Raw genomic sequence first — 21,056 nt, 5'->3', positions numbered from 1 at the left:
ACTGCCAAACGCACTTTGACTGGGCGGTTACTTAGCGAACTCCCAGCCCCCTATGGAATCCAAACCTAGGGTTAGAATGCACCTAAAGGTTGGCCCATCCCATATCTGGAACTGGAAAGTTTTCACCTCAGTTCCTGGTGAGACTTGGAGCCCCGGCATTGTGGGGCTGGGAGGTAGGGCGGGGCTGCGGAGACTGGTAGGGTGCCTGCCCCGAGTCCCGCGTGGGCCAGGGCTGGGGTGGGGGTGGGGGGCTGAACTGGCCACGGCCGAAGCGCTGCCCGCGCTCTCCCTCCCTGCTCTCACTCCACTCTTTTTACGCACGGACTTCCGAGCTGGGGAGTAAGGATCGGAGTAATGGAGGTGAGGTTGGAAAGAACACAAATACAAGATAATCTGTCCTGCCTTCTCCAACAATAAGAAATCTCTCCTAAGAAGGCTCAAAACGTCGCAGATGTTGTGGCAAGAACTTTACAGCCTCTTTCCTAGAGCAGAGAAGCCGCTGCTTGGCTCCCCACAGCTCCATATCTCCTTCTCCGCAGAGCCGGCAGTTTGAAGTGTTTCTCCTTCACACAGACGCCTCCTCCCCTCCCCGAGAGCATGCCTTTCCTCAAACTGGTTACTCCTGTTAGAAATTGGAAAATCAATGCTTGTTTAGCATCTTCCGTGAGATGATGCACTGTCGAAACTCACAGCAAGGGAACCCGCACCATCTGACTCTTGGGCGGGGAAGGCGTTGCCCCAGTCCCTGTCGAATTTACATAGAAATTTACAATGAATAATACTCGTGAGCGCCCCTGAAAATATATACTGTGGCTAGTAGCATTATTATAAGCCCCAAGACACACCTCCTACGTATTCTCTGGTAGTGGTTGAAGTTTGCTTAAATGATTGATCAGAAGCTTGAACCGTGTTTATTCTTTCTGTTTTCTTAAACCGCATCTTGGATGGTTTCCTGTCAGTTTTCAGATGCCATTTGCAGCACAGACAGATTTCGTATGCCTACTGCAGATTGTCTTCAAAGTTCTAGTTTAAAGAGCATTATGTAAGCCTCTCTCTATTTACATAAGAGCTTTAACTCAAACCTCTCAGAAAATCATTTATTACCAACGGAAACCCATCCAGGGGAGCAGCATAACCGACCTGTATCTTTATGACACTTTCAAAAACAGCAGTAGTTCATTCTTTTCGGGAAGAAAAAAGTGTATGTACCAAAGAATTGGCATATTTTGCATTTTTATTCAGCTTGGTTTTATATCATTTGAGCATTATTCCTAAGCTTAATTCAGGCAGTGCAGACATTTATAGGATACACTTTTTCTCTGTGTTGGTTACCACTTAACTAGGCCACAGAGATGATCCTGTCTCCCTTCCTTGAATGTAATCCCAATGTGAGAGCAAATGTGTTTTAATAGAATCAAGTACAAATTTTACTAATGTCTAAATCATTAAAAGAATTTGTGAATACATAATCACTGTAAGCAAAGGTCAAGCGATAATAAATTACACATAATAAAAAGTTCTCTTTACTTTTTCATTTCTTCTTTTTAAACCACTTTCACCTCATCCCATTCCCCTTAATTGGCTGGCTGGCTGGCTGGCTTCCTTCCTTCCTTCCTTCCTTCCTTCCTTCCTTCCTTCCTTCTTTTTCCATCCACTCATTAACCTTTTGGGAGGATTTTTATTGTTGTATATTGTTGTAATTCCTTTTGGGGAAATAGGACTGTTGAAATAGAAAACTTAATTATAATGAGTTCTAAACTAGTGCCTGTAAGGAAAACCAATATCTTGCTTCAGATACTGGGAAGCTAGCTTTGAGGTATTGTTCTCTGTTCTTACTGCATTAACTGGGGGGAAAAGTGACTTTTAGGCACTGGCACTTTCATGTTATTAGGAAAGATTAAGGGTCCTATGAACTCCTTTGCTTAACTATTAGACATTAGAAGGTGAAAATACTTCAAGTTAATTCTTAGAAACTGACAGTCTTCTCAGTGACCATCTTTAGTCAATGTCCCCTCTCCTTGTATATTGGAAAAAATGTCATTCTCCAACCAACTCTCCAATATGGAACTTGTCTTGTTGGTAAAAAGGACTAGATTCTCAAACATCTTCTCACAGGATGCCCCTTGGAAGATGTAGTAAAGTGGTATTGCTGGTAGTGTTGTTAACAAGAGAAATTGTGAATCAGACTGGTATGTTTGGAATATTCTATCACTGGCTGCCCCTTTTGTAACTTTTCCCTAACACATAAGTTCCAGGTCTGCCTTTTGTGACATTTCTAGCCATTTGGACACTTCCTTCTGAGGAACTCCTCACTGTTGCCTTCCACATCGCCATCACAAGTCAGATAAGGTAATTAATAGTAAGGTGTTAAAAGTTGATAAGTGATAAAAGACATTTGCCTATTTTTCCAAATAAGCTTGGAGGGTCCACGTTAAGGTCCCAAACAATAAATCTCAGTAGTGTAATTGGAATTTTAGGACTGTAGTTAGCAGATGGAAAAGATATTTTAGGAAGGAGAAATTTGAAGCATTCCTAAAATATAGCCACATGGCCATGAGTCACCTTCTTTGTCCTCGCTTTTAAGACCAGCTCTACCTCTGTGAGCTACTCAGACACGACATATCCAATGTAAAAACAGTGCTATTGTGTGTGTTATTAGTGATTGTGCAGAATTAGAATTAGAAAAGTTTTAATGAATTTGATATTGTATTGAAGAATCACTCTAGCTCTTCTAGTAATAATCTCAGGTCAGTTCTAGTCAGGGAGAATCACTCATCATTGACCAATGTGTTTGTTTCAGTCAGCTTTTTCGCTGCCATGACTAAAAGACTTGACCAGAACAATTGCAGAGAAAAAAAAAGTTTATCTGAGGGCTCATGGTTTCAGAGGTCCAAGTTCATAGATAGCTTGCTTCATTCCTCCGGGCTGGAGGTAAAGCAGAACAACATGGTGAAAGAATGTGGCAGAGGGAAGTGGCTCACGTATTGATCAGTAAGCAGAGAAAGACTCCACTTTCAATATACATACCCCAAAGGCATATCCCCAATGACCCACCTCCTCCAGCCACACCCTATCTTCCTCCAGCCACCACCCAGTTAATCCCATCAGAGGATGACTTCACTGATTGGATTAAGTCTGTCAGGATCTGATCTTTTTTTTTTTTTTTCCTCAACCTTTTGTGTTATCTCTCACATGAGCTTTTTTTTTAAAAAAAAAAAATTTATTTTTTTTAGTTATATGTGGTCACAATATCTTTATTTTTATGTGGTGCTGAGGATGGAACCCTGTGCCTCATGCATGCTAGGTGAGCATTCTACCACTGAGTCACAGACCCAGCCCTCACACATGAGCTTTTAGAGGACACTGCATATCCAAGCCATAACAGTGTTGTACTCCATAGTGATTGGTTCAAGGAGGGTATTTGAGCTAAGTAGATTAATCAAGATGAATGAACATTAAACTCATAATTTTGGCCAGGATAATAAGAAAAGAGGGGAAAAACATTAAAGTTTTATCTTCCAGGTTAACATACAAGTCTTTACATTCTGGGAGCACTGCTGTGGAAAGAATGTGCTTGAGAGAAACCAACTCAGAGAAAAGCAAAAGGCAGAGTAAAGTGTAATTAAGACCTTGGATTCAACTGTGCCTAAAATTCTATTCTTGGACCTTTTCATTTTGTAAGTCAAGAAATCCCCCCCCCCTTTTGATCAAGGCTGACCTAATGCCTTGATAAGTTTATGATGTGAGCTGCCATGTGCATAACCTGAGGGGAAGGCATGTTTGGGCTGCCATATAAACATCTCCTGAGCCAACTGATCTGTCCCTTCCTCCTGGGGTACCTGATGTCTAACTTGTCTCCTGCAACCAATTTATAAAGCATTGTCTTGGAATAATTATTAACTGTGTTGTTGAATAATTACTGGCATTTGTATTGGCATTGTAACCAATGTTCATATTTGACACATATTTTCTGTTAATGATATTTAAATAAAACTTGTAAGTAACAGAGGCAAAAATGAAAGAAGGAAATTTCTCTCCTTTTCTTTTGAAATTAGTTAGAGTTTCTGTTACTTGAAATTAAGGTAGTCATGACTCTTATGACTCTTATACTCTTCCGAGTGGAGAGTTGAGTTAGTTGTACATATCAGTGTCTGGCACATTATCATCATGAATTTATGCAAAGCAAGCCATCCTCCCTTCCCTCTTCCTCCTTCCTTTTCTTTTATCCCCTAATCTCCCTCTGATCCTTGTCTCTCTGTCATAGACTATCATTCTAATATGTATTGTATATATTCTTGCAAAATACACGTTGCTTTTCTTAAGGAATTCTTTTTCATTGATATAATTGATATTATGTTGAATATGCCATTTTACTTCTTGTTTTTCACTCAGTACTCTGTATGGATTATTATTTATGATTTCTGTATTGTTATATGTACGACTAACCTGTGTTTCTGCTTATCATGCAGCTCTCTATCATGTATGTATCAGTCAAGTTCCATTAGGCAAAAAAGAAACCATACTAGGTGATTTAATACAGTATTTAAGGTAAGCAAAAGGCAAAGACTGATGAAAAATGGAGATAATGTAGCAAACAGTAGGGCTGGGGAACAAATATAGGAAATCAATTTTTTTAGTACTTTAAAGTTAGGAGGAAGGGTCTCTGGGAACTAGGACTCAGCCCTCTGAAGAGGGAGTGCTACTTAGCTAGTAGAGGTAGCTTGAGGTAAGAGGAACGGGAGACTCAAACTTCAGGAGACATTGGCAGCTGTTGATGATGCTTCTGATGGAGGCAGGGCACGATAAGGTTGCTGCTGGGAGTGCCAAAAAAGAGTAGGAGGCTGAAACACACTACTGCTGCCAGGGTGAAGCACCATTGCTGGTAATATTGACAGGAAGGGTGGGCAAACAAAAAGGAACAAGTTCTTTCTGCTCTTTGTCTGCCTTTCAGACTCATTCTACAACCCTTTTTTGATGGAATTTAATAGTGGTCCAGCTGATGAAGTGATTTTAGAGTCCCAAGCCTGGTTTACAAAGCAGATCTAGAAGGGAAGAATTGACTTGAAGGACAATACCTTAATACTATGCTTCTACCCTATCAGCACCTTTGCACAATAATGACTTTATGCTTCTGTTTAGTAAGATGCAACTTTTTTTTTTTTTTTGGTGTGTGTGTGGTGCTGGAGATTGACCCCAGGGCCTGTGCATGTGAGGCAAGCATTCTACCAACCGAGCTATATCCCTAGCTCTGGATACAACTATCTTTCAGAAGACTTCTTTGCCCTCTACTTCTTCCTTCCTGCCAAAAAAGACTCAACTTTGCCAAAAGGTACTTTTTACACATACAGGGAATTAACTAATCCTCTATTTCAGTTACCTAAAGACTGAATTGTCAATTATACTACCATCAACAGTCCTTATATAAAACAATAGAAAAAGTGGAAATATACATAATAAGCAAGAAGAAAATATGCAAAGCTGCTACTGTCAATGTGTTTTTAGAACTGGTCACAAGGGTATAGTTGATATTTGTAACTTTTTTTCCACTACCTGTTTCATATTTCTTTGGATTTTAGCTATCACTTCAGCTAGTTCTTTACCTGGCCAAAGGTTCATACTTCCATTTATGAGAGGTTTTACTTCTTCAGTGGTTCAGTCATTTTGTGATAACTGTAGTTTACCTTTTACTCTTAGAAATGGAAGCTTTAAGATGCACCCCAATGTATCTCTGAGTATTCACTGCCTGCATTGTGTAGCAGCATCCAAGTTCTTATTGGTTAACCATTATCTATCACCCAGTAATTAAAGTGATCTCTTTCACTGTGGGCTCAGGGGCATGAAAGGCCCCAAATTGACAGGTGGCCCTCTCAACTTTCAGACCAATGGAACATTTGTTATGTCTACTTGTGGAAGCATTCAACTAAAACCTCTAAATCAGCAGAGCCAAAAGTTGTGGGAGATGGAAAGTTAAATTTTTGCCAGTGTGTTAACCAGATAGGATAGTGACATTGATTCCTAGACTCTTATATTCTGACCATGGAAGAAACAGTATCATATATTGGTCACTGATTCAAAGCATATGATGGTATTTTATAAGACATAGCCCCAAACTTTGAGGATATGGTTTTATTTTGTAGTGCTGGGGGTTAAATCAAGGGTTTGCACATTCTAGGCAAGTACTGTACCACTGAGATAGACCCTCAGCCTTTAGGATGTTTTTCTTGGGATGAGGGGTACAGGGATCAAATCCAGGGTGCTTTATTATTGAGATACATCCCCAGACCTTTTTATTTTATTTTATCTAAACTTTGAAACAGAATCTCACTAAGTTGTTTAGGGCCTCACTAATTTGCTGAAGCTAGCCTTCAACTTGCAATCCTTCTGCCTTAGTCTCCTAAATTGCTGGGATTATAAACCTGGGCCACAGAACCTGACTTTTAGGATATTCTTAATTGGAATAGCAGTGACTCTCTATAGATCATTACACATCTTGTCAGGCCAGGTATAGCCAAGTGATGGGGGAGTGAATTCCAAGGATATTATTTCATTATTGCACTTCTTCTGTTGTGTTAAGTTTTTTGGTCAAATGCATTATTGTGTGAAATTAAACAATGTCACACGGAATATAATGAATTAGGTTTTCTATAATCCATGATGATGGTGCTGGTAGAAGCACTGAAAGAGAGAGAGAGAGAGAGAGAGAGAGAGAGAGAGAGAGAGAGAGAGAGAGAGAGAAGGAAAAATCATTTGTAGAATGCATAACATTATACTGTGGTCAGGACAAATTGTTACTGTATTCAATGAAAGGAAAAGTCTGATGTAATAAACATACAGAAAAGTTTAATTGGCACCCCTCAGAGAATGATGCCTCTTGAGGGCTTAGCACTGCTCTCTTTTGGTGGTAGTTTATGCATATTGCAATGCAGTTCAGGATCAGCCTAGATGAGAGGTCCATGTTTGTTGAACAAATGCATAACTTTCATCCCTGCTGTCATATCTACTTTGTGAATTCATTCAGCAAGCACCTGATTGGCGGGAAGATGCTGCCTGGCATCATACAAATGGTCATCTTTTTTCACCTGAGTATTGAGAGCCTCATATGCAGTAGATGCCTTTTGGTGAGCAGATGTTTTCATGTTCCAAGTGGAGTCCCTCCACAAACATCTCCCATTATCTTTCCTGTCATCGATATTCTAATCTTATCTTTAACCATCAACCCAAACTATTAGCTACTGCCCATAAATCAATGTAGACCTATATCTCTGGCCATATTTAAACTTGACAAAGAGGGAAATCAAATGTACTCCTTTAATTTCTTCCCTCAAGAAAGATTTCCCTTGACTATTGTCTTTCAGGGACACTCTTGATTGTAGTTATAATGTTTGAGGTGTCTGTTCCTGATTCTTTGGTCATAACCTCTCAGGATGGTTTCTCTATGATTAAAGACAACTGATAAGGGACCTTAATTAAAGTAAAAAAAATCTCTTTACCTTTGCTTTATAGTCAGGGTAGTAATATTCTGTCATATTCTCAGTTTTCATCCACTATTATACAATAGTGTGAATCAGGGAGGTCATCCTACCTTAATATCATCCTATTTTATATATATGACAATGGAATGTATTAGAATTGTTATTACACATATAGAGCACAATTTTTCATATTTCTGGTTGTATACAAAGTATATTCACACCAATTCATGTCTTCATACCTGTACTTTGGATAATAATGATCATCACATTCCACCATCATTAATAACTCCATGCCCCCTCCCTTCCCCTGGATCTCCTCTACCTTATCTAGAGTTCATCTATTCCTCTCATGCTTCTACTCCCTATCCCACTATGAATCAGCCTCCTTACATCAGAGAAAATATTTGGCATTTGTTTTCTTGGGATTGGCTAACTTTACTTAGCATTATCTTCTCTAACTTCATCCATTTACCTGCAAATGCCATGATTTTATTCTCTTTTATTGCTGAGTAATATTCCATTGTGTATATATGCCACACTTAATATTATCCTATTTTTAAAGATCTTTTCATTCAATATCATGTTTTTACTACCCACCTATTTTTTTTTTACATCTATTATGTGGCTTCTGATTGCTCCATGGTTCTCTAGGATGTGCATCCACCATATTTTACTTTTCCACTTTCCCAGTTATGTACTTTCAGCTTCTAACCTTTGCTAGTACAAATAATGCTGCGATGACCAACTTACAGTATGTTTCTTTATGGATACTTGTATATCCCCACACCCTTGCCAACTTATTTTCTACCTTTCTGATTTTGATTTCTACTAATCTAATAGGTGTGGAGGTTTATAGCTGTTATTTTACTTTATTCTTTTTTTCTGATGATATTTGAGCATCCTTTCATATGCTATTAGAATTTTTGGAATTTTCTTTTTTGCACATTACCTATTTATATTTGTTGTTCATTTTGGGGGGTTGAGATTGTTACAAGAATTTTCTACGTTCTAGATATTAGTAATTATCAGTTATAAACACTGATGATATCTTCACCTTTTATCTTCCTGCCTATTAACATTGTCCAAGGTATCCTTCATTGAACAGAAGTTTTTATTCTTAATGTAATCACATCCATCAGTATGGTAGGCATAATGATGTGCTGTCCAAATTCCTCTTCAAAGAGTGACTTATTGCCTCAGCCATTTCGGGTGCCATTGGCAGACAGACTTTAATTCTCAGCTACTAATGGACTTGGCTGGATTCTTAGTTCTCTCTGTTGGTCTATATGTGCCAGTGCCACATTGACTTGATTACTGTAGCTTTGTACTATATGTATTATATGTTTTGAGATTGGAAAATATGAGCCCTCATATTTTTTTGGCTTATAGGAATTGCATTGACTCTATAGATCAATTTGAGGAGTATTCTAATCCATGAACACAAGCTATCTTTTCATTGATTTAGGTCTTCTTTAATTTATTTTAACAATGTTTTATAATTGTCAGTGAAGTAGTCTTGAATTTTAATTAAGATTATTCCTGAATATTTTGTTTATTTTGATGCTATTGTAAATGAAATTGTCTTTGTAATTTCATTTTCAGATTATTCATTGCTGGTATACAGAAATGCAACTGATACATATTTGTGTTGTATAATTCTTATATCCTGTAATTTTGCTGAACTCATTTGTTGGCTTTATAGCTGTTTTTCTTTTATTTTTGGATATATCTGAGGAGCTTTTACATATAAGATCATATTATCTGCAAACAAATAATTTTACTTCTTCCTTTTCAACGTGGATGCCTTTAATTCCTTTTCTTATCTAATTCCTTTGGGTAGTATTCCAGTACAATGTTTAATAGAACAATGAGGATGGATATCCTTGATACTTCCTGATCTTGGAGGAAAGATTTCAGTGTTTTGCCAGTACAAATAAAGTCATTTTTGGGTGTCTTCATAGATGTCCTTTATCTGATTGAGAATTGAGAAAGTTCCCTTTTATTGGTTTTGTTCAGTGTTTTTTCTTATCATGAAATTGATTTTGTCAAATGTGATGTTTCTATGTCTATATATGCTAATTATATAGTGTTACTTCCTTTATTTTATTAATATGAATCATTGGTTTTCAATATTGAATGAATTTTGTATTTCTTAGATAAATCCCACTTGGTTATGGAATATACTTTTTTTTTAAAATGTTGCTGGATTTGGTTTACCAATATTTCATTGAGGATTTTTACACCTGTATTTACAAGAGATATTGGTTTGCAGTTTTTTTTTTCTTATGATGTTTTTTTTCTGGCTTTGGTATCAGGATAACATTGGTACCATGTAGGCAGAATTTCCTCCTCTTTTATTTTTTGGAAGAGTTTGAGAAGTGTTGGTGTTAATTGTTCTTTAAATGTTTGATATAATCCACTAGTGAAAATTTCTTATTGGTTATTAAGGTCACATTGCATGGTTTCAGCTTGAGTTGCCATTTTTTTTTTTTACATTCTGTCTCTACTATGCAAAGTCATTATTGCCTTTCTCCGTGTGTATGTGTGTGTGTGTGTGTGTGTGTGTTTTGTATTTTTTGTTATGTACAAAAGCAGGTTCTATGCAAGGCACATATTCAGTTCTCAGTATATACTTATCAGAAAGAACTTTGGCTCTATCTATAGCTTACCAGTAAAGTCTGTCCATAAGTAACCTAGGTAAATTAAGTCCAGTGGGGTCATTGGTCTTGTCATCTTAAGCATCTGTACAATGGTATTATTGCATAATAGGATGTAAAAATTTCAGTAGATGGAAACAGTGGCTCTATACAGAAAATACATCAATTTATTATATAGATGTAGTTCCCCGTGAAGTCATTGTCATTCAAATACTTGGATGATTTTACATTTGGCTTTTTAATATATACATATTTATTTTTCTTTTGCCTTCTTACCAGTTATTACTAGCTCACATAGAGAATTTCCAGTGAGAATTTCCTTTTACGTGTCAAAGTAATTCCATCAAAACATTTAATGGGTATGAATTTACTGACATGTAAATAAATAATAGGGAAATAAATAAACACATGCTTTTAAACTGTTATGTTTGAGAAAGAGTTAAGGAATAAATTTTAAAAAGTTAAAGAATAAACCCAATAAATATTTCACCCTAAGAAATGAGACTCTGATTTTGTCTTGTAGAGTTCAGAAATGTTCCAGCATTATTTAGGGAAGGGGAGCAAAAAAACCTTTTCTACTTTACACTGCAGCAGGAACATAAGAACAAGTGTTCACTGCAACTGGAGGCAGCATTACAGGCTATTCCAAAGAGTTTTATAAGATATGATCATTCAGTAAACAAGGTGTTGTTAACATTGGTGTCTGAGCTGTGATACTTGTACTCTTTGGGTGGTGTGCTTAACTCTTATGAACAAATTCTAGTCTTATAGTGTTCATCTAAATCTTTAATTAACCAAAATAACCCTCTTTTTTCTTTTTTCATGTTATTCTATCTCAACAGAATTCTGAGATCATAATATATATCAAGGAATGTGAAGGACAGTGACGTTGTGTGAGAAGATGTAGATGAAAGTAAATATGACTGTGGCTCTCACAGCCTATGAGCTCTCAGCTTTGTGGGCAAAGGTGTAAGTATTACAATGTGGTCTGTGATAGCTTTCACTCATTTGCTGACTGAGTTTACTCTTGCTTTCTATTTAACATGCTTCCTGTGTGCCAGGTACTGCACTAAGCCTCTAGAGGAGTTCACCACCTTGACTCATGTTGGAATTGCCTGGGAAGCTTAAAAAAGACATCTCAGATGACCCCCAGAGATAATCAGTTATGTGGTTTGAGTGCAACTTGGGCATTGGGAGCTTGAAGAGCTCCGCAGGTGATTATAGTGTTCAGCCAAGATTGAGAACCACTGCTCTTTTTTTTTTTTTTTTTCCCCAAGAAACTCGTAATGTCATGGAAGAAATGGACAAGTAACCAGATGATTATAATTCAGTGTGAAAAGTCCTATTATGGAAGTGAGTGTGGGGAGTGATGATCCTTCTATACATTCTATAGATGAAGAATCTGTCTCGAATGTTAATAGATTTGCCCAACATCATGGATAGGTAGGTGATAGAGTTACTGTACAAATTTAGGTCAGATTTGTCAGATTTGTCTAATCTAAACCAATATACTATGCCTCCCATCTGAGGGCAAAAGTTAGAACTGGGACTATTTATTTTCATTATTTTAGAAGGGAATTCACAATGTTTTTTTTTTAATCTTTTAATATTGCAAACCACTCAGATGAATTTCTAATATTTGCAAGTGAAAAATTATAACAGCAAAAAAGTCAGATAAGAAAAAAAAACCTTGCTGTGTCCATATTCTCAAAATATTTACTAAATTACATACCTGTAATAAAAGGAAATTCTGCAGAGGCTGTTTTTTCATTGTTTCTTATGTCTCTCAAAATATCCATTTAACACAATTGGGCAATGTATGTTTACTTATCATTATCATGAAATACAATAATAGTAAGTATAATTCTGGAATTCAGGGTGGAGGCCTCTCTGATAATGTGACCCATAATGATTAAATCTTGAAATATATACTGCCATGTAAATTGGACATACTTCAGGCTTTCTCAAAAGTGCCTTTCTAGTTAGACTTTTTTTTTTTTCTAGAGACTTCATAATATCCTCTATTTTTTTTTTATGCAGGAAACTGTAAGAATCTCAATGCAAAATTTCTGTTTAAATTATTTTATTTTAGCTTTTATTTTTTATAGTTTTACTTTAGGAAAACCCATTGCCTGTGGAAAAACAACTCAGTTCATCATAAAAAAAGCATATGGAGGCAAAAAGCAAAATAAGTTTTCTACATTTTGTACTGATGTTTCATATATCAGTGAGGTTGTGTATGGCATGTCAAATTGAAAAGATAAACAAGCAGAACCTCTGCAATGTCAATCTGGAGGTTTCCTGAGTGAGGATTTTTAGCCAAACTCTAGAAAAAAACCCCATTTCTGCCAAAACCATGCTGGAGCTGAAGCTAGAGCCTACCAAAAAGGGAGGAAATAAAGCAGAATTTTACAATTTTAACTAGACTTCATCAGCAACCCAGAGAGAACAAGGGATTCTATGCAGAGATTCAACTTTGAAAGTGAATTTTATAAAGAAAAAATAATCCTTAGTGAAGCAAATACTTCATGAGAGAATGAACATTTACAGAGTGCCATTGAAGCATTCAGTAGTTTTGTTATAATGATTTTTTTAGAGATAAAGATGTTCTTTAATGGCATATGTGTTAATCCATTGAGAAACTATTAAAAATTATAGGTATATGAAACTAACATCAGCAACTAAAATAAATGAAACAAAAGCTGACAAGTTGAAGGCAGAAAAAGATAATTCAATGATAATAATTGGAATTCAATACATTGGCTTCAATAATGGATGGAAAAACATCAACAAAAAATTTAGAAAACTTGAACAACACTAAAAACTCATGAAATTTAACCATTATCTATAGAACATCCCACCCAACAGAGATTTCAGAATGTCTGAAACTTAAAAAAATATGTCACAATGATTCAAATTATGCATTTCTGTGGGGGTTCTTTTAAATGTCTTGTAGCTGTTTCATTTTTGTGAGAGTCTGTTGCGGTTCTGTTGAACTGAGTGTTTGTAAAGGTCTTACAAAGTTCAAGACAAATTTTCTCCCTTAGATCTCATTTTATAATAATAAGAATGATTCTGTTTTTGGTCATTATGCATAATAAAACTTTAGTTACTTCAATCCATGGGTTTATAAATGTAAAACCAGTTTCTTTCTGGGCCACACTAAGGAAGCAGGTGTCTTTTTCTGGGATCTCAAAGAGACTGGGCCCTGCATGAAATTAACATGAGTAACTCAACATGAGATGCCCTGCTCTGGGCATTTAATTTAGAGGAAACAGTTCATGGAGGTTGGAAAGGGGTATTCTAGATACAAGTTTATATATGTAATATGGAGCTTATCTTATATGCAAATTGTGTATGCAACTGGGCTCTTGTAATTTTAATCATTTGCATTTACTGTGTACAGTGTGATAATTTGATACTTGAATACAGCATGTAATGATAAAATCAAGGCAGTTAACATTTCCATCTCCTTAAAATCTTATATAGTGAAGTTACCGTGTATGGCCATTTGTATCAGGTAAGATTCAAATAATGACTCTCCATTCCAAACCCACTGTATAAACAGCAAAAAAGTCCTGTTGTCCCATATATCAAGAAATCCTGAGAAAGGGTAACTGCAATATTAATTTATTAGCTCATTGATTAATTAAGAACCCAGTTTTTTTGCCATCATTTTTTTCTTAGCTATTTCTAGATTCGTCCCTGGATAGCTTCCCTCAGGGTTATAAAAATGGCTGCTAGGTTCCCAGGTGTAACATGCAGATAGCACAATGTCCAATAGCAGAAGAATCTTTCATTACATCTGTCTCTTTATTGAAAGGTTAACTTTTCTGAAAGTCCCCAGCAGACCATTCCCATAGATTGGAGCAGAGTGATATGCAGTTGCTAGGAAAGGAAGCAGCATTATCCTAATTGGATTCTTAATCAGGATTTGCCTTGAGTCATACGGACAGAATGGACACCCAAATTTAATTGGAGCTACACCTGGTAAGGAGGAAGGGTAAAATCGTTGCTAGCTGGACAAAAGCAAGCAATTCTCTATGAAGAATAAAGAAAATGATAGAGGAGAGTCAGAGAAAAAAATAGTTCATGGAAATCAAGCTCAGAGATGATTCTCTATAGGAACAGATGGGACTTACAGCTATAGGAAGCAGGTGACAACAGAGAAAAAGGACTTTATTTTTAGCCACCCTAAGTGGCCTGTATGCACAAGAGGTCAGGAATGTAGTCAAAACAAAAAGGGGTTTGGAAGCTTCCTGTACTGATTATTGTATTAATTTCAATTTATTTTTTGAAAACAAATTAAGATGATTTTACAATAAAAGCTTACAAGAAGAGGGTGCAGTATTTAAGTGGTCTGTTCAGGTTTGCACAGTAAATTCTATCAACTTTTCTACTCATGCAACCTGAGAAACAGAAATGTGAATGGTTTAGAATGAATGCCTCCATCATCCATCCATCCATCCACAGGTACCTTTTTTTTTTCCTTCAGTAAAGATGTTATGGTTTGGATGTGAGGTGTCCTCCAAAAATTCACATGTGAAACAACATAAGAAGGTTCAGAGGAAAAAGTACTGGGTTGTGAGAGTCTTAACCCTGATAGGGATTAACCGAGTGGTAACTGAAGGTGAGTAGGATGTGGCTGGAGGAGGTGGGCACTGGGGCATCACTTTGGGGTATATATTTTGTATCTGGTGAATTGAGTCTCTCTGTGTGCTACCTGATTATCGTGTGAGCTGCTTCCCTCAACTACATTCTTTTGCCGTGATATTCTCCTTTACCTCCAGCCCTAAGAAATGGAGCCTGCCGACCCTAGACTGAGATTTTGGAAACTGTGAGTCTCCAAATAAACTCTTCTTCCTCTCCAATTGTTCTGGTCAGATCTTTCAGTCACAGCAGTGAAAAAGCTAACTAAAACAAAAGGGAATTGAACCTACTAAGCTACATCCCCAATGCTTTTTAGTTTTTATTTTGAGACAGGGTCTTACTGAGTTTCTGAGACTGGCCTTGAACATACAACCCACCTGCCTCAGCTTCTTGAATAGCTAGGATTATAGGCGAGCACGACTACCTGGCTCACAGATATGAAAACCTATGTGCAAAGCTTCATTATAAGCTCTGGATTTTATCCTGAGTGAAATGAGGAGCTCCTAAAACATAAAACATAACAGAATTTTCATTTAAAAGTGATTACTTTGGCTGCTTTGTTTAAAAAGAAACTATAGGGAAATGAAAGAGGCAAATAGACCATTTACAGAAAACTGTAATTAGTCTAAGCAAGGACTGACAGTCATTTGGATTAGAATGGTAGTGGGAAGTGGATCTGTACATATTTTGAAGATAGAGCCAACAGGAATTGCTGATGGATCATACATAAAATGAGAGTATTAAAGGGAAGAACTTACTTTTAGTAATTCAAAGTTGTTGGCTTGAGTTTTGGGCAGGATGGAATGGCTCTCTATTGAGAAGCAGAAAATTATAGGGGGAGATAGTTTAAGGGATAAAATAGAAAGTGGAATTTTTTCACATTAAATGTAAAATGGGTATACCTAGCCAAGATTTCAGGGGACCAGTTTGGGCTGAAGATAAAAACTTGGGAGTTGTTAGCACATATGTGATATTTAAAGCTGTGAGCCTGGTGAGGTCATGAAGAGGATGAATGCGTATAGATGAGGACATCATAGAGTTGAGCTCTAAGCAGTTAGAAGCTGGAGGAGAGGAGGAACCAACAAAAGTGACTGAGAAGGAGTAACAATGAGATTGCAAGAGAAAGGAGACATGGTGCCCTGGATGCCAAATTCGCAGTGAGTCAAGAAAGATGGAATGCTTCTAGGACTGACACTTTCATGAACAGAGCAGAGTAAGTTCCTTGCCTTGGGTGCAGAACTTAAAGGGGGCACCAAGACAAGCAGTCATTAAGATGATTAATGTCTTCAGGCAAAATTAAAAATTAATAAAGAATTCCTAATGTCATAGTTTAAATATGAATTGTTCCTCAAAGACTCATGTATTGGAGGTGTGGCCCCCAATGCAGCAATGTTTAGATTTGGGGAAATGATAGGATAATGAGGGCTCTGATCTCCTAAATGGATTAATCTATTGCTATTCATAGTTTCATGGATTATTGGGAGGTGGTGGAAACTATAGGAGGTGTAAGCTAGTTGGAGGTGGCAGGTCCTTGTGGATGTGCCCATGGGGAACCATAGGTTGTTTTTGGCCCCTTCCTCTCTCTCTCTGTTTCCTTGCTGCCATGAGATGAGCAACTTTGTTCCACCAATTCCCTTCTACCATGGTGTTCTGCCTCATCACAGGCCCAGAAACAATGGAGTCAGATGATAATATACTGAAACCCCTGAAAATGCCAAAACAAATCTTCCCTCCTTTAAGTTGGTTGTCTCTGGTGTTTGGTCAATGGAATGAAAAGCTGATTGATACACCTGGCAAAGTATCATGATTAAGACAGGAAATGGCAGTATACTCACACGACTCATCTTGCTTCCCTTACCCTAGTCTTGGCCTGGCTAGGTTTTATCTTTATTTAAAAATTTGAATGTTATCATGATATTTTTGCAATTATTTTTACTTAAAATACTACATCAAAACACTTAATTTCCGTCACCCCCTTTTTGGCACTCCCTTAAAATACACATCTGAGATGAATGACTCCCTTACCCTATTCTTGGGGTTAAAGACTGAGGATTGATTGCTTCAGCAACACGGAATCAGGAGTGACTCTAAAGAGTGCTGGCTTAGAGGCATTCCAAGGATGAAATTTAGCAAGAGTGGATTCAAGAGGGAATGGATGGAAAAGAATTGGAAACAGTGAATTATTTTAAGGAGTTTTACTATTAAAGAGAAGTAGAGAAATGGACACAGCTGTAGGGCATATGGGGTCAAGCATAAATTTTATTTCATACTGAGAATTCTACAGCATATTTGTGTGCAAAGAAGATGATAGAAAATTATGTGCATGGGGTGGGAAAAGGGAACATGTGCCTAAATAGGAACAAACCTGAGTATCTGTGTATGCAAATGCATTGATAATAAGCTTTGAGTGAGGACAGGGATGTATTTTTGTTTTGCTAGAAGCATATTATGTCAGCTTACAAAAGGATGACTATGATAAAATATTAATTCTTAAAAAGAGGAAAAGAAATTTAAGAAGGAAAGAAACAATAAGTGTAATGTACAGTGGTTATGATTATGGGCCCAATTGGTCTGTGAGCATTCTGGCATCTAAGGCAAAAGGGAGATGGTGTAAATTACCTAACTGGTGATGTGGAAAAGAGATACAATAGACCCTTAGTGGAGGCAGTCTTTCCCAAACTAACACTTGTAACTGTTACATTTGTAACACAAGTTTCAGAATGGACAAACATTCTAATAACTATTTCATAATACAAAAGTGTGATCAATACAGATCAGTTTTGTAATGTCTTTTGTAAAGGGTCATGTCATGAATAGAAGTTGCCTAAGGATTTAATCTTTTGATGTTCAATATAATGCATGTCTAGAACTTGGACCTGCAAAAAGCAGGGTGATGAGCATTCTTAAATTTAATTTGTCAATTTTACTTTTGAGTGGAGCACAGTGTCCAAAACATAAAGGTGACTCCATCAAGCCTGGAGTCCTCGGTAGGTTAAGGACAGAGGACATTTCCTTGGAATCCAGGTGGCGGCATCAACACATTTATTAATAAAATTAAGGAGACTACTTTATGTTCTAGCCTAGTGGGTCACAGAACTTTAGGCAAAACCAGGATTTTCCTAAAGAGGAAGTTAAGATGATTTGGTTTTAGAGAGAGATGATTTTGGATTTAATATTTTTCAGAGTTGTTAACCAGACATCCATAGCTGTGTAACAATGTTAGCATGACATCCTGGTGGGTCTCCCAGGGGTGCAGAACACACCTCTCAGATGATATAGTGAATTGGACTCATATATGGAATTATTTGTTGTTGATCTCTTAAAGTTTGGAGAATATCAGAGTGGGATTATAATTTTAATTTTAAAAACTTATTTTTTTCCCTTAAGAGTAATTGCCACTAGAATCATTTGGCATATAAGAGCTTCCATCAAATAGGCCTCCACCACATGTGCATTGGCTGGATTTATTTGTCTCTAACATCATAAGCTGAATTTTAAAAAACTTAGTTGGTACATCCTAATTGAATTTATATAACATGAAACATTTAGTTTGACTATATTTTAATTGTGACATTTTTCTTATTTGATGGACTTACTTTTCTCTTTCTTTTTTCCTTCCTTCCATTTTTCTGCCACTAACACAGAAATCCTGCTATAAGAGTGGGTTGAGGAAGGGCTGTCAAAGTGACTTGGTGCCAGCCTGTCCATGGGAGCCTGGACATAACAAAGAAGGTGGAATGAAGATCAGCATCTTAGTGCCATGCTAGATGACAAGAGGAGAGAAAAATAGTACAGAAACCCCAAGAAGTGTCATTGGGTTAAAAAGTTACAGATACTAAAGTTCCACTTGGTGTGGGTCACACACTGCTATCCTGGGATTCAAAGTACCAGAACTTTGTTTTGAAACCACTAAGAAGTCCATCTTGAAGGGGAAACTATTAAAATCTCTTTTCTCTTAGACATGATGATTCATCTCCAAGTCATTTTATACTTCTGAAATTGTCAGTGATATAATGGAAGCAAAGTTTTTTTCCCTGAAAATAAGACATAAGCTGTTTGTTTCTTGCAAAGGAAGTGAAGAATGAGGAAACCATCTGGCATTTGCTCAAAATATCTAGATAATTGAGGCCAAAGTATCTTTTAGCTTAATTTTATATCAATGAGTGTCCTTCATGCCTCTTTCCACATTTGCTGTGTAGAGAGCATCAAAAGGAAAGAGGCTGAAATTTATCAACAAGAATTTTAAAATACAATAGTTATTAATATTGTTGGGTTGCACTCTCCATTATCCCTAGAAATTTTGTTATTCTTGAATTTAATACATGTGTGCAGGTATATATATTAATTGAAGAGATATTCTTGAAGAATCTTTGTAGATTAAAACTCCTACCTTTATTGAAAATTTCACAGCATTGATCAGATATTTTCTACAGGTGATGTGATCTCTCTGTTATCTCTCAAAAATTTGCATTTCAAAGCTGATTGATGGACTATGTGAGATGAAGTCGATGTCCTTTTTCTACAACAGAGATGTAGGTTGAATCTCTGCTGAAAAAGTATTATTTACTGTCAGGGTTATTTCATAAATTTAGTCTTCTATTTCTAACTTAGTATTATATGTTTTGTACCACCCCTTAAAGCTCTGTTATTAAAGCTCACGTTTCTGGGAAAATATAGTCATATTTAAAAGGCATTTAGTAGCTGGGTGTTTTTTCTTCTTGACAAGTGCATAAAAAGTATTGTTTTATTATTCATTAAAAATATAATTATTATACATTGTCATCAAGTCAACAGATGCATACTATCTTTCATTACTAGTGTTTAATCTGAGTGTAGATCACTCTTTGTTTGCTGGGGATAAATTAAAAAGATTTGTGAAACATTGTAACTTCCCAGTTAAAGAAAAATGTTTACTTCATGGGAAAGTTAGTATTAATATCCAATCAAACTCTCCCTCTCCCCATCCTTTTTCAGTTTACATTCAATTCAATTTTCAATAGAAATATAATGAATCCACTGGGGACAACTACAGTTAATTAGCCAAACAGGAGGTGAGTAGTGGCTTTCCTTAGTTGAAAAATCAACACGATTTCCAATTTTTATTTCTCTCCTTTTCCCTCGGCCGTTCCTTAACAAACCATCAATTGAAATAGCTCTGAGTGGTCATTTTGGATAGAATTTGCCTTATTTTTTTTTCTATATCTTAAAAAACCTGACTGAGAAGGACCAGGTTTAATTTTCCACCCTAAACACTACTAAGCTGTAAAAAACATGGGATTACAATTTTCAGGACTTTGACAGCAGGCAGTGGAATAACCATGATTTCTGAGGGATTAGAATCTAACGAAGTAAGTCTTAGTTCTTGAAGTCTCAACTTAGTTCTTGGGGTTTTGAGGCCACAGCACAGGGCAGGAAGAAATATAAGTGGATTTTGGCAGTTTATCTGAATTCTACACCCAGTGAAAATGCTTTTTAAAAGCAATGGGGAAATAGGACACTTTTGGACATATAAAACCTGGAAGAATTCGTCACTACCAGAATGGTACCTTAAGAAATGTTTATGGGGGGCTGGGATCGGAGCTCAGTGGTACAGCACTTGCCTCAACATGCGTGAGTGAAGTGCTGGGTTTGATCCTCAGCACCACATAAATAAATAAATAAATAAATGTGTCCATCTACAACTAAAATTATATATATATATATATATATATATATATATATATATATATATAAAATAAATATTTATGGACGTCTTTCAGGCAGAAGAAAAATGATAACAGGTGGAAATCTAGATCTGTATAAAGGAATGAAGGACACTGAGTAAGTAACTATGTCAGTAAATTAGATATTTACATCTCTGTAAGAAAAAATTAACCATTTAAGGCAGAAATAATATGTTTTGGGATTCATGATATAAAGAGAAGTAAGAGCTATAAGGAAAGTAGAAAAAGTTTCAGGGGAAAGAGAAATAAAGGCACACTATCATAAGTTTTTTTTTTTGTGTGTGTGTGTGTGGGGGGGGGCACCAGGGATTAAACTCAGGGGCGCTTAACCATTGAACAACATCCCCAGCCCCTTTTTATATTTTATTTAGAGACAGGGTCTCACAGAGTTGCTTAGGGCCTTGCTAAATTGCTAGGTTGGCTTTGAACTCAGGATCCTCCTCAGCCTGCCAAGCCGCTCAGATCACAGGTGTGCCTGGCAGGTTTTATGCTATATGTGAAGTCATTTAATGTCATTCAAGGGTAGACTGTAATAAGTTACAGTCCAACCCTAA

General features: G+C 36.6%; 1 long non-coding RNA gene across 1 annotated transcript; it reads left to right on the top strand.

Moving 5' to 3' along the window:
• The first annotated feature begins 266 nt into the window (after positions 1-266).
• Positions 267-19,510, top strand: LOC125619258. The gene is made up of 7 exons (XR_007350781.1): positions 267-2,349; positions 3,523-3,677; positions 4,470-4,548; positions 5,187-5,329; positions 10,972-11,098; positions 11,407-11,572; positions 18,424-19,510. It is a non-coding gene; the product is annotated as an uncharacterized LOC125619258 (long non-coding RNA).
• The last annotated feature ends 1,546 nt before the right edge of the window (positions 19,511-21,056 follow it).

This window comes from Marmota marmota, unplaced genomic scaffold (genome assembly GCF_001458135.2).
Source record: "Marmota marmota marmota unplaced genomic scaffold, marMar, whole genome shotgun sequence".
In the NCBI taxonomy this organism is placed as follows: Eukaryota; Metazoa; Chordata; class Mammalia; order Rodentia; family Sciuridae; genus Marmota; species Marmota marmota.
The sequence above is the reverse complement of the archived record's forward strand: the minus strand, read 5'-3'. Positions and strand labels throughout refer to the sequence as shown.